The following is a 12,965-nucleotide window of genomic DNA, read 5'->3' as shown; positions in this document are numbered from 1 at the left end:
CCATCGGCTCCGAAGAAATTTTCTGAATGAACTCCCGTATTTGCACCGCTTAAATACCCGTATGTCTGGGGGCGGGATATGCAAATACCGGCTGCCAACTTCTCATTGGCCTTTTTTCATAGATCAGAGGTGTATATCGGCGCTCAAGAGAGACCCCTAGTGTCGCTTCTCTGACACAACGTGGAGAGAGCGACAGAAGGGGAACAGTTTTGTATTGTTAAATATAGCGTAATTTTTCACTGTATGTTAACTTAAAACTAATCAGATATTTATTGTAGCAATTTTACAGTGTTTGTATTTTAACAACTTGTGTAGCCCCTAGTAGTCAATTAGCTCCATCACAAACACCCTTTAGACTGAAGCTTTTCAGTGATATTGTCCAATATACCGTCACGCATCGCTTCTCTCAGACTTTGTCACAGAGTTTGAAAGAGTAAATAGTTCAGGTTTATTAGAAAAATGCAGATTGGTTATTCTCCTAAGTAGTGATTGAAAAGCCAGTGTTAGAGCTTAATGTGATTTAATGACCAGCATTCTGTTCTCCTGGCTGGGATCTCCATGAGGAACTTGATAAGTCTCCATGGCCTCTCTAGCAGAGCACATACCCTCTCCAGATCTCCAGGTAAGCTTCTCGTATCTTTCTGATACGAAGGGCGCAGACCACAGGGTTCAGAGCGGAGTTGGTGTGAGAGAGGAGAATGCCTGCATAGAAAGCAATTAGAGGTACACCTTGTGGGCCGATTGAAAGCAGTACACAATTCATGAGATATAGAGGCATCCAACATATTGTAAACAGTTTTAGAACCAGGGCCAGGGAGCGAGCCAACCTCTTCTCCTTGATCAAAAATGCCCTTAGCTTTGATTCACCAGGCGCTGAAATCTTGTCTACCCTCCGGAGGCGCTTGCATAGACTGTAGAATACCAGAGCGTAAAGAAGCATCATGGCAGCCAAGGGAAGTAGGATGCAGCCCAGGTAGTTGAAGTAGAACATATAAGGCAGTGAAATGACCGCTAAGAAGGTGCAGTTAATATAGGAGGTATTACGGAGATTGGAGGGGAGGGAATCGCCATTATGCCAGCCAAAAAGAGGGGTAAAACCCAGCAGACAAGAAACCAACCAACACACGACCACTGCAGTCCATGAACGCTGCTCATTGGCAATCTCATTGTACCTGTGAGCACACAGCTCCGTTTTTATTAAATGTAAATCATTAATTATAATAAAAGAACAGCTGGACACTCAGTAAATGTAACCATAGACATTATGATTATGTACTACTAAATTATAAACCTTAATTATTATGTAATCTATTTGTAATAATCATATAATAAATTAATAATTACATATTAGAATTGTTTGAAAAACATTATATTTGACTGTCAACATTAAGGTCATGAATGGTGTTCGAAAACACATTCCATTACCAAATATAAACGATGACATTAGGAAACTGAAAACTATAAGTGTATAAGAGTCTATGAAATATTACTATTTGTTAAAGGAATGTTTTAGGTTCAATAAAAGTTAAAAGTTAAGCTCAATAGAAAGAATTTGTAGCATGATGTTTATTACCACAAAATAATTCTATTAATTTAAATGATTAAATTATACAAATTAAAATTAAAATGATTTTGACCTGTCCCTCGTTTATTAAAAACAGAGAGCAAAAATCGCATTACAACAAGGCCCTTACAATGAAAGTAAATGAGGCCAGTCCATGAAAGGTTAAACACACACTGTTTCAAAAGTATAGCTACAAGAGATTAACAGCATATGTGTTAACATGATTTTAATGTGATCAAATCAGAGATTTACTGGCATTACTCTGTTTATCGGATTATAGGGTTTACTGGTCCTACTACCTTTACCCATATAAAGTTATTTTATGACACTAAAAGCATGCTAAAATGTATAATGTTAACGTCTAGTGGCTATACTTTTTTAATTTATGGACTGGTCTCAATCACTTCCATTGTAAGTGCCTTTTTCGCAACAACAATTTTTCCTTTTTTATTTTTAAATGAATGAGTCTAAATAATATTTATTTTGGCAGTTAACATTATGCCACAAATGCTGTCAATAATGCTTAACTTGTATTGAACCCAGAAAATGTATTGTGTCTCTGAGGTCTGGATGTGGGAAAAGCATCTTGGGAGCACAGGAGTTAATCTAGGACAACAATTGTCTTATTGTTTTAAGAACTGCAGTGTATTAAGAGTACACCGTTCATGGATGCTAAAAGACAAAAATCCCAAACCCCAATCCCAAATCCCAAACTCAAGGCCTTTTTGGAAAAACTAAAAACAGAAATGGCTGCAACCTAGTCTCATAGAATGAACGTTACTATAAAACTTGTTCTGCAATCTGAGTTTTAAGTGACAAATTCTACGTTTCGAAGCAGTTTTCTGCTGAAATTAACAATAGAAGCGCTATAACAACTGTGCATTTAATTCTCTTTCACGCAAATCTCGACTACAACGGCTGACTTTATAAACATTTATCCCTGTTTTACTCACACACTGCTATGTTTTGATTTGGATACACTTTAACTATAAAACATAATTTGAAAAATGATACATTTTAATGCTTGTATTACATATCTACCAGTATTTACACACTTATGCCACAATCTTGCATGGTAGCTCACATGATAGAGTGTTGAACTATGGATGTGGAACACTGCAATTCGAGACCAGCAAACATGCAAACTGGAACGTGATACTAGAGAGTCATTGAAGCATCACGGAATTACTTTTCTTTTTTTTAAATTTGATTTTAGAACACATTCTGTTAGTTTCAGTCACCATTCACTTTCATTGCATTGACTAAGTTTTAACAATTTCTTTAAGAAAATAATATCACAATTGTTGATTATAAAGCTCTTACCTGAGAGGTATAGAGACACGCATGTATCGGTCCACAGCAATAGCCAGCAGTGAGAGCACAGAAGCTTGGGTCAGTACCAGCACCACACAGCTGACTGCCAGACAGGCCTGAATTGGTATCTGAACCCACCAGTCCACCAGCACAGACAGTGGTACTGCCACCACCCCCACCAGAAAATCAGCCATGGCCAGAGATGCCACGAAACAGAAGGGTCTGCCTCAAACACACAGCCCATACGACCAGCACGTTCCCCAGGCATCATGCCATGGCGATGAGGAGCTCCAGTGAGGTGTAGACCAGCCAGGCCATGATAACACCAATGGTGTTAAGTATTAAGGTATAAGACAATAAAGAAAACGGAACTGGAGAAATTTTGAAAATATTTCACTCAAGACTTCTGGGGTGAAATCTGAAGATGAAGTCTGTGACCTCAGCTAAGTCTCTCTCATGTTGTGCTTATTGATCCATGTTTATCTCTTTTGTGGAAGCTAAGCTTTCCCTGTTTATTTGTACTTTGCTATTCTCTACAATTACAGAAACACAAGTATCCAGACTCTTTTCTTTTCTGCTCTTGGGTTCGACTGTCAGGGAATTAGCTCAGAGCTAGAGCACTACACACCCGGGTTCGATCCCCGCCTACGGCAGCCCTGTCACAGACCATCTGGCCTGCTCTCCTCCTTGACAGGCACAAACACACACCTTAATCTTCGTCTAGTATGCGTCTCTGGGGGTCTAATTTACACTCATTGGTTTTGTGAACAGACAATGTTTATTCACAGTCACATCTGTATTTAATTCCATTTGCAGGCAGACAAAATAATGATGTTAAATTCCAAGTCACAATCCAAATGTTAAGAGGAGTTTGTTAGCCTATATTGTTTAAAAATACAAATGGCACCCACATTTACTTTAAAAGGGATTGGTCACCCAAAAATATAATTATCTCATGATTTACTCATCCTTATGCCATCCCAGAAGTGTATGACGTTCTCTCTTCTGCAGAACACAAATTAAGAAGAATATTGCAGCTCTGTTGGTACATGCAAGTGAATGGTGGTCAGAACTTTTAATCTCCAAAAAGCACAAAGTCAGCACAGAAGTAATCCATAATACTCAAGTGGTTTAATCAACGTCTTCTTAAGCAAAATGTTAGGTGTGGGTGAGAAAAAAAGATCAATATTTTTTTTTTTTTTACTGTAAATCTCCAATTTCACTTTCACATTTTAATTTAGTTCTTTTGTGATATGCATTCTTCATGCATATCACCACCTACTGGTCAAAGCTGTAGATTTATAATAAAAAATGACTTACATTTTGATCTGCTTCTCACCCACACCTATGATATTACTTCTGAGGACATTGATTAAACCACTGAAGTCATATGGATGCATTTTAAGCTGACTGTATGTGAATTTTGGAGCTACAGATTTCTGGTTACCATTCACTTGCATTGTGTGGACCTACATAGCTGAAATATTTTCTTTGTGTTCAGCAGAAGAAAGTAAGTCACACGTATCATGATGTCATGAGAGTGAGTAAATGATGAGATCATTTTCCTTTTTTTGGTGAAATATTCCTTTAAATGTGTAATTTAGCAGAGGCTAAAGCAGAGAAAGATGTAGATAAAGATATATATAATATATGGACATTAAAATATGCTCTAATTGTCAGGACCCGGCCTAGAACTCTGGTCTCTGGTGTAAGAGCTAGGCAGTAATACCGCTGAACCACTGGAAAGCAGGGATAAGATCCAATTGAAACACAGTGTATGAGGTCTCAGGTAAGATAGTTTAATAAACAAAAGATGATGTCAACAACTACAACAAAAGGGTACCTCAAAATGGAGGTATAACAAAACAAACTCCACGAGGGGAGAAAAAAACCTTACTGTTTAACAGGGTTTCAAACGAAAATCCTAAGAAACTCAGGGTGCCAGGCAGACATCTAATACAAAGACCAAGTAACCAGGGAGAACAAAGACAGAGCTTAAATACACAGGGGGAAACAAGGTGCAGGTGGAGATGATTACATAAACGAGAGGCCACAGGTGAGTGGAATGACATCTAGTGGCAGAACTAAGGAAACAGCAGTCCCAAATGCTGACAGAACCCCCTCCCCTAGGGACGACTCCTGACGTTCCTTCCAGAACACCCTGGTCTCCGGGCATGGAATACCCGAATCAAGCTGCGGTCCAGGATGTCCCTGGTCAGAACCCAGGAGCGTTCCTCTGGCCCGTAACCCTCCCAGTCCACCAGATACTGCAAGGAGTTCTGGACCCTTCGTGAGTCCAATATCCGGCGGACCGTGAAGGCTGGCTGGCCGGCCGTCAATGATCCTGGGGGGTGGAGGAGGTCTGCGTGGGGGGGAAAAGGAGAAGAAAAAACAGGTTTTAACAAAGACACATGAAAGGTAGGGTTAATTCTAAGGGAACGAGGAAGGTACAAACGATAAGACACAGGGTTACTTTCCTGGCAATACGGAAAGTGCCAATGAACTTCTGGGCAAGTTTCTTAGACTCAACTTGAAGAGATAAGTTCTTGGTAGCCAGCCAGACCCGTTGGCCGGCCCGGAAGCTAGGAGCCCTTTGTCGATGACAGTTAGCCTGATGCTGGTACCTCCTGGAGGTCTGGAGAAGTGCACGTCTAGCCTTCTTCCAGGTCGACTGGCAGCGTCGGATAAAGTGTTGAGCAGATGGGACACTGACCTGTGCCTCATCTTCAGGAAACAGTGGAGGGAGATAGCCAAACTGACACTTGAAGGGGCACAGTCCCGTGGAAGATGATCGGAGGGTGTTGTGAGCATATTCTGCCCACACGATGAAGGTGGACCATGAGGTGGGGTTGTTGGCCACCATGCAGCACAGGGTGGTCTCAAGGTCCTGGTTGACCCATTCTGTCTGGCCATTAGACTCACGATGGAACCCAGATGACAAGCTGGCAGACGACCGGACCAATTTACAAAAGGCCCCCCAGAATCGAGATGAAAACTGGGTTCCTCGATTGGAGACGACATCCTGAGGAATTCCAAAGATTCTGAAGACGTGATTCATCAGGAGCGCGGCAGTCTCCTTCGCTGAAGGCAGTTTGGGTAAGGGGATGAATCGGGCGGCCTTAGAGAAGCGGTCCACAATAACTCTGAATGACAGAGTTGCCCTGGGAAGGAGGAAGGCCTGTGATGAAATCCATAGATATGTGCGACCACGGTCTATGGGGAACAGGCAAAGGGTGCAAGAGTCCTAAAGGCCGCTGGCCTCGACTTCCCTTGGCAGCACACTGGACAGGCCTCCACAAAGCTCCTTACGTCCTCCTTGATGGAAGGCCACCAGAACCGCCGCTGGAGGTGGCGGTTACCACAATACCAGGGTGGCAGGTCAGGGGAGAGTCATGACCCCACTGTAGAACCCGGGCTCGGACGGATCGAGGAACGTAAAGGCGACTTGGGGGACCACCTCCTGGGTTAGGTTCTTGGGCTCGGGCCTCACGTATCTCCCTTTCCAGTTCCCAGGGCAGCGGCGCGACGATCCTAGCCTTAGGGATGACAAGTTCTAGAGGCCTCTCATGTGATTCAGGAGAGTAAGCTCGGGACAAGGCATCTGGCTTGACGTTCTTGGTGCCGGGCCTGAAGGACAGAAGGAACTGAAAACGATTAAAAAATAAAGACCATCGAGCTTGGCAAGGATTGAGTTGCTTGGCCTGCTGCAGGTACTCAAGGTTTTTGTGGTCTGTGAGAACCTGAAAAGGGTGTTGAGCCCCCTCAAGCCAGTGGCGCCACTCCTCCAAGGCGAGCTTCACTGCAAGAAGCTCCCGATCCCCGACGTGGTAAATGCGTTCCGCTTCCGACAGGCGACGGGACATGAAGGTGCAAGGGTGCATCCTACCATCCTCCCCTCTCTGAGAAAGGATGGCTCCAACTCCTGCGTCCGATGCATCCACCTCTACCACAAAAGGTCTTTCAGGATCGGGAACTGAGAGTATAGGTGCTGATGTGAAGCGACGCTTGAGGTCATGGAAGGCTCCCTCTGCCTCTGTGGACCAGCGGATCTTGGTGACACCTCCCTTAGTCAGTGAGGTTAAGGGTGCAACCACTGAGCTGAAGTTCTTGATAAACCTCCTATAGAAGTTAGCAAAGCCGATGAAGTGCTGAACCTCCTTGACTGTCGTAGGGGTAGGCCATTTCAGGACTGCCTCGACCTTCTTGGGATCCATGTCAACATGACCTGGGGTGATGATGAAACCGAGAAACTGAGCATAGGTGACGTGGAACTCACATTTCTCAGGTTTCACATAGAGATGGTTATTCAGCAGGCATTGGAGAACAGCACTGACATGCCCTTCATGCTCCTCGAGAGATCTCGAAAAGATTAAAATGTCGTCCAAGTAGACAAAAACAAACTTGTTTAGCATGTCCCGGAGTACGTCATTTATTAGGGCCTGGAAGACCGCTGGAGCGTTGGTGAGCCCGAACGGCATCACCAGGTACTCATAGTGACCTGTGGGAGTGTTGAAGGCCGTCTTCCATTCATCCCCTTGCTGAATCCGCACAAGATGGTAGGCGTTGCGTAGATCCAGTTTGGAGAAAATGGAAGACCCTTTAAACAGCTCAAAGGCGGAGGCCATCAGAGGAAGGGGATAGCGATTACGAACCGTGATTTTATTAAGTGCCCGATAATCGATACACGGCCTATGTCCTTCATCCTTTTTTCTCACAAAGAAGAAGCCTGCTCCTGCTGGGGAAGTGGAAGCACGGATGATGCCAGCTGCTAGGGACTCCTTGATGTACGTGTCCATAGCGATGCGCTCGGGAGGAGACAGGGAAAATATCCGGCCTCTAGTGGGACAGGTGCCAGGGAGAAGGTCGATGGTGCAATCATAGGAGCGGTGTGGTGGTAAGGAAGTGGCTCGGGACTTACTAAAAACAGCCTGGAAGCAGTGGTAGACACTAGGGACTCGAGACAGGTTGATAGGTTCTTGAGACTCAGGACTCAGGGCTGAAACTCGAGAGGGGACAGGTAACCTGGCATGCAGTGCCCCAACTTAGGATGGTTCCAGCTAGCCAGTCGATGCATGGGTTGTGTTGGTGCAGCCAGGGATAACCCAAGATCACAGGGAACTCAGGAGAGTTGATTAGATAAAACTCCTCCATATTTTGATGTTGGAGAACAGTGAGACGAAGAGGGTAAGTGATCTCCGTAATGCAGCCTGGCTCCAAGGGTCTGCCATCAAGGGCAGTAACGGTTTGGGGTCGAGGAAGTAATTGGGTAGGTACTCCAAGCCTCCTGACCAGAGACCGGTCCAGGAAGTTGCCAGCAGCCCCAGAGTCGATCATGGCTCGAACCTGATGTTGATGGCCTTCCCAAGAAAGGGTAACAGGAACAGAAAGCACTGCATTGGGAGGAGGAGCACTAATCTTCCCCATCACAGCCCTCCTGTAACTGGGCGGGGAGGATCGTTTCCCGGAAGTTCGGGACAGAGGAGACGGAAATGCCCCGATGCACCGCAGTATAGGCAGCGCTTCTCCCTCATGCGGCGCTCCCTCTCGGCAGGTGAGAGTCTGGAACGCCCCAACTGCATGTCCTCCAGGGGCTCGAGTTTCTCAGAATTGGGTGAGAAGCGTGCAGGATAGGGTTGTCTGTTTCCAGACAATCGGGGCGGAGACGTCTCGTGACGGGTTTACTCTCTCTCTCTTAGCCGATTGTCCAGACGGATAGCCATGGTGATCAAGGACTCGAGATCAGTTGCGGGTTCGCAAGTAACTAGCTCGTCCAGAATAGGTCCGGACAAACCTCGCTGGAAGCAGGTCATTAGAGCTTTGTTGTTCCATCCACTACCGGAAGCAATGGTCCGGAACTCTATAGCGAAGTCTGCCATGCTACGTGATCCCTGCTTAAGGGTGAGTAGTTGCCTTGAAGACTCCAGGCCACTCACTGGATGGTCGAACACCCGCTTGAACTCCTCAACAAAGAGAGCATATGTAGCACAACAGACATCCTGAGATTCCCACACAGCAGAGGCCCAGGAAAGTGCCTTATCTGCAAGGAGAGTGATGATATAGGCTATCTTAGAGCGGTCAGTAGGGAAGCTTGAGGGCAGGAGTTCAAATGTCAGGGAACACTGAGTCAGGAATCCTCCACATGAATTGGCACTCCCTGAATAGGGTTTAGGAGATGGAAGCCGAGGATCAGCGACTACTTGGGGTCCACCAATGGGACGCGGAAATGGTGCTGGAGGAGGTAAACTATCTGGGATCCATTGAAAAAGCTGGCCAATGGATTTCATCACATCAGCGAGAAGGTCAGAGTGCTTAGCCATCAGTTCCTCCTGACAGGTGAGAACCGTTTCATGGCGTTGATACGCTACCTCATGCTGAGCCATCATAGCCACCAGGTCCTTATAGTTGGCTGTGATGGTTTCTGGAGTCATATTTGACTTGGTCTTTCTGTCAGGACCCAGCCTAGAACTCTGGTCTCTGGTGTAAGAGCTAGGCAGTAATACCACTGAACCACCAGAAAGCAGGGATACGATCCAATCGAAACACAGGGTATGAGGTCTCAGGTAAGATAGTTTAACAAACAAAAGATGATGTCAACAACTACAACAAAAGGGTACCTCAAAATGGAGGTATAACAAAACAAACTCCACGAGGGGAGAAATAATCTTACTGTTTAACAGGGTTTCAAACGAAAATCCTAAGAAACTCAGGGTGCCAGGCAGACATCTAATACAAAGACCAAGTAACCAGGGAGAACAAAGACAGAGCTTAAATACACAGGGGGAAACAAGGTGCAGTTGGAGATGATTACATAAACGAGAGGCCACAGGTGAGTGGAATGACATCTAGTGGCAGAACTAAGGAAACAGCAGTCCCAAATGCTGACACTAATGAATCTGAATTTAATCAAATCACACAGTATTTATTTACCAACCCTAATGGGTTCTAAGGTAATTCAGTAGATCACACCAGTACTGATTGATCAAATGAATTCATATCAATGATAATATTAAAAGATATTTGTGTCAATGAAAGGGTACTTCAGCCTTACTGATGGTGCTGTGGAGGTAAGCATTGCCTTAGGCTATGTTCAAAATAGAAAAATGGCATTCTGCTTACTCTGTACTGTGGAATATACACTAAAAAGTGCCTACTGTTTTTTCAAAGGTGTGTAAAATAATAACCCTATCTATTATGCAAAATATTTGTAATCAGCTAGTATGCTACATGTTGTCGTTCCTCACATGACCTCATTCAATTCCAGGTGTGGCAGAAATATTTAATTATTTGTTTAAACGTTTAATGCAATAAACATAAACATTATGTCAGTCCAATCGTATAATGAGTTCTAAAAAAGATTTCCACTGGAAAAAAATTGCAATTGATATTACTTCTAATTCATCACACTGGAAATTCACGTTGAGTGCATTACATTATGGGATACAGTACATTAGTATGTTTGCAATAAAGTGGCAGTATATATGTCGTAAATTTGCAGAAAACAGAATTTGAACAAAAAAAAAAGGCAGAAAATAACGAAAATTTCAGAGACAAAAAGTTAAAAAACGTAACATTGTTACTCATTCAACTTTCTCAAGACTACAAAAATATTGAATAGATGACAGTACGTCTTTCACGATTCCCTGTTGTCTGCTCAGTGTTTCTCCCCTGTCACCTGTTTTGAACTACACTTCCCATAATCCCCTGCCCTCATCACTGCAGTGTCATTGTTCTCACCTGTGTGTCATTTAATCATTATCCCTGTGTATTTAAGCCCTGTTGTTTGTTCATTTGTTGTCGGTCGTTGTATGTTATGGTTGTCCTTGATTGTGTTCCTGCCCGTGCGCTCTGTGGATGTTTTTCATGTTTATACTTCGTTTTCCCCTCGTGGATGTTTTTGTTTGTTCCCTGTGTTCAGTTATTTTGAGTTACCCTGTTCACCCTTTTGTTCCTTCATTATATAACTGCATTTAGATCCTCACTCCTCGTCTGCCTCACTCCTCGATTCATAACAACGTCAAACATTAATAGTAAAAAAGATACCTTCAACGTCATTCAAATAAATATAAATATAATGTTTAATATTATTACATGTTAAATAGTCCCATTTTTGTAATTCCTTTTGGCTTTACATTACAATTTTTTTTTTTCATTTGTATTTTTTATTTTGAGCATATTTCTAAGATTTACACATTTAAATTTAATGACAAAGAAAATATTAACATAATTAAATTAATTAAATAAAACTTCAATTTATGTGAGTTTTATTTATTTAATTTTATTAATTATTACTCATATAATAAATTTATCAAATTAAAATGCATAAATCTTAAAAATAGCCACAAAAATATGTATAGCACAGTGAAGTAGAGTGGTAAAATAAAAGATAAGTTTGTGAAAATCACGCTTCTTATTTTTCTCTTTAGTGAAAATGTGAAGCTTATAAACCGTCTTTATATTTTCGGAGGAGGTACCCACAAAGGGGTCATCATATTTTGGGGTCATCTTTATTATAATTTTTTTTTTTTATCCCAGGTATAATGCACTTTGGCAGATTTAGTAGGTCTGACTCTACTTCTATGCATACAGAAAAGTTGCAAGCATTGCACAGTGGAAATACTAAATGAAGAAATATTAAGAGAAGATTGGAAGTGCCACCTTTTGGAACAATTGGGAAATACATCAAAGTCTAAATCAGAACAAGTTCTGATCGTGCAGAACAATCAAAATCAATGTCCAAGCCCCCCAAACATTGACCTATAGCCAATATAAATGCCAAATATCAGTGAAAGAACAATATTTTAATATAATAATAAAACTTTCATAAAATATTTTGTACATTTGCCTTGCCAATAAATAAATTAACATAAGAAATAATGAATAAATTAAAACAAAATGCTTACATTGCTTTTTAATTGTAACACAGTTAAAGGGAAAGGAGAAGGCGAGAACTGGCTTGACAATATAAATAATATTTTAATGATCAACTTAACCAAAAACACACAAACATAATTACTCACGGTAATTATGTTTGTGTGTCTGTCTCTCTTGAACTGTTGTCTCCGGCCACCTTTATCCCATCAGGCTGATTGAGGACAGGTCGTTCCAACCCGGCCTGCCCTCCTCCGCTGTACAACCATGTTTTCATTGGTTTCAACAAGACACTGACGCAAATAATGCAAACAACAACTTTCCCTTCTTGTCAATCATTAACAGTTCTGTTTTAGTGGCTGTTTTCCAGAGTACATGTGCTTTGCATATGTGACCATGTATGTGCAAGGATTTGAGTATGGTGCTCTTGTGTCATGGGCTTGTGGAAAACTGCTATTGGATGCAGAGCAAGTTGTTGTCAACTGTGTGATCTGTGATAAGATATCATTACATGACAGAAATCAACAGACTGTAAAAAATGCGGATTAAAAATGCAATGATGGAAGCTGATACTTTGAGAGTATGATGGGGGCAGTAAATCAGGCAGATATATGGCAGACTCAGTTGTGCTATATTTACTGGCCTCTGTCTGAAATTAAATGAAAAAGCATGTATAAATTCCAGATCATATATCACTTTAAAGGCCTGTAGTGATTTTAAAAGATATCATAAAATGTAAACTATTGAACCATTCTTATGTGATCCATATGAATACAGATGCAGTTCCAGACACAATAAATCCTCAGTTAAGACTCAGGACTTCAGGTGTTTATGAAGGTATACTCTGGTAGTGTTTGTTGCTACTGAGTGTTTTGTGGGAAAATAAAATAAAAAAAGGACCTTTAGACCCCTTTATACTGTACAATCCTATCATGTTTTTTTTTTCTCAACATGTACCATAGTAATATCATGGTATTTTCTCAAGTAGAATGGACTAGACTGTAAAGTCATGGTACATACAAACATTTTAATCATTCAATACCATGATATTATAATCTGATACTAACAATGTACCATGGTTCTGCCACAGTACTTGTTTAAACATCATTCTAGCATGAGATGATTTACTTTTTGGTGTCATAAGAATTCAAAGGAAGCTTTGAGTTTCTAAACTATGTCAATGTGAAGATTTTAATAATTGAACCATTTGACATGAGTC

General features: G+C 42.0%; 1 pseudogene; it reads right to left on the bottom strand.

Annotated features, from left to right (window-relative positions):
- Positions 1 to 441: 441 nt before the first annotated feature.
- On the bottom strand, positions 442 to 3,196 carry LOC127629316 (adenosine receptor A1-like; annotated as a pseudogene).
- Positions 3,197 to 12,965: the final 9,769 nt, after the last annotated feature.

This window comes from Xyrauchen texanus, chromosome 35 (genome assembly GCF_025860055.1).
Source record: "Xyrauchen texanus isolate HMW12.3.18 chromosome 35, RBS_HiC_50CHRs, whole genome shotgun sequence".
In the NCBI taxonomy this organism is placed as follows: Eukaryota; Metazoa; Chordata; class Actinopteri; order Cypriniformes; family Catostomidae; genus Xyrauchen; species Xyrauchen texanus.
The sequence above is the reverse complement of the archived record's forward strand: the minus strand, read 5'-3'. Positions and strand labels throughout refer to the sequence as shown.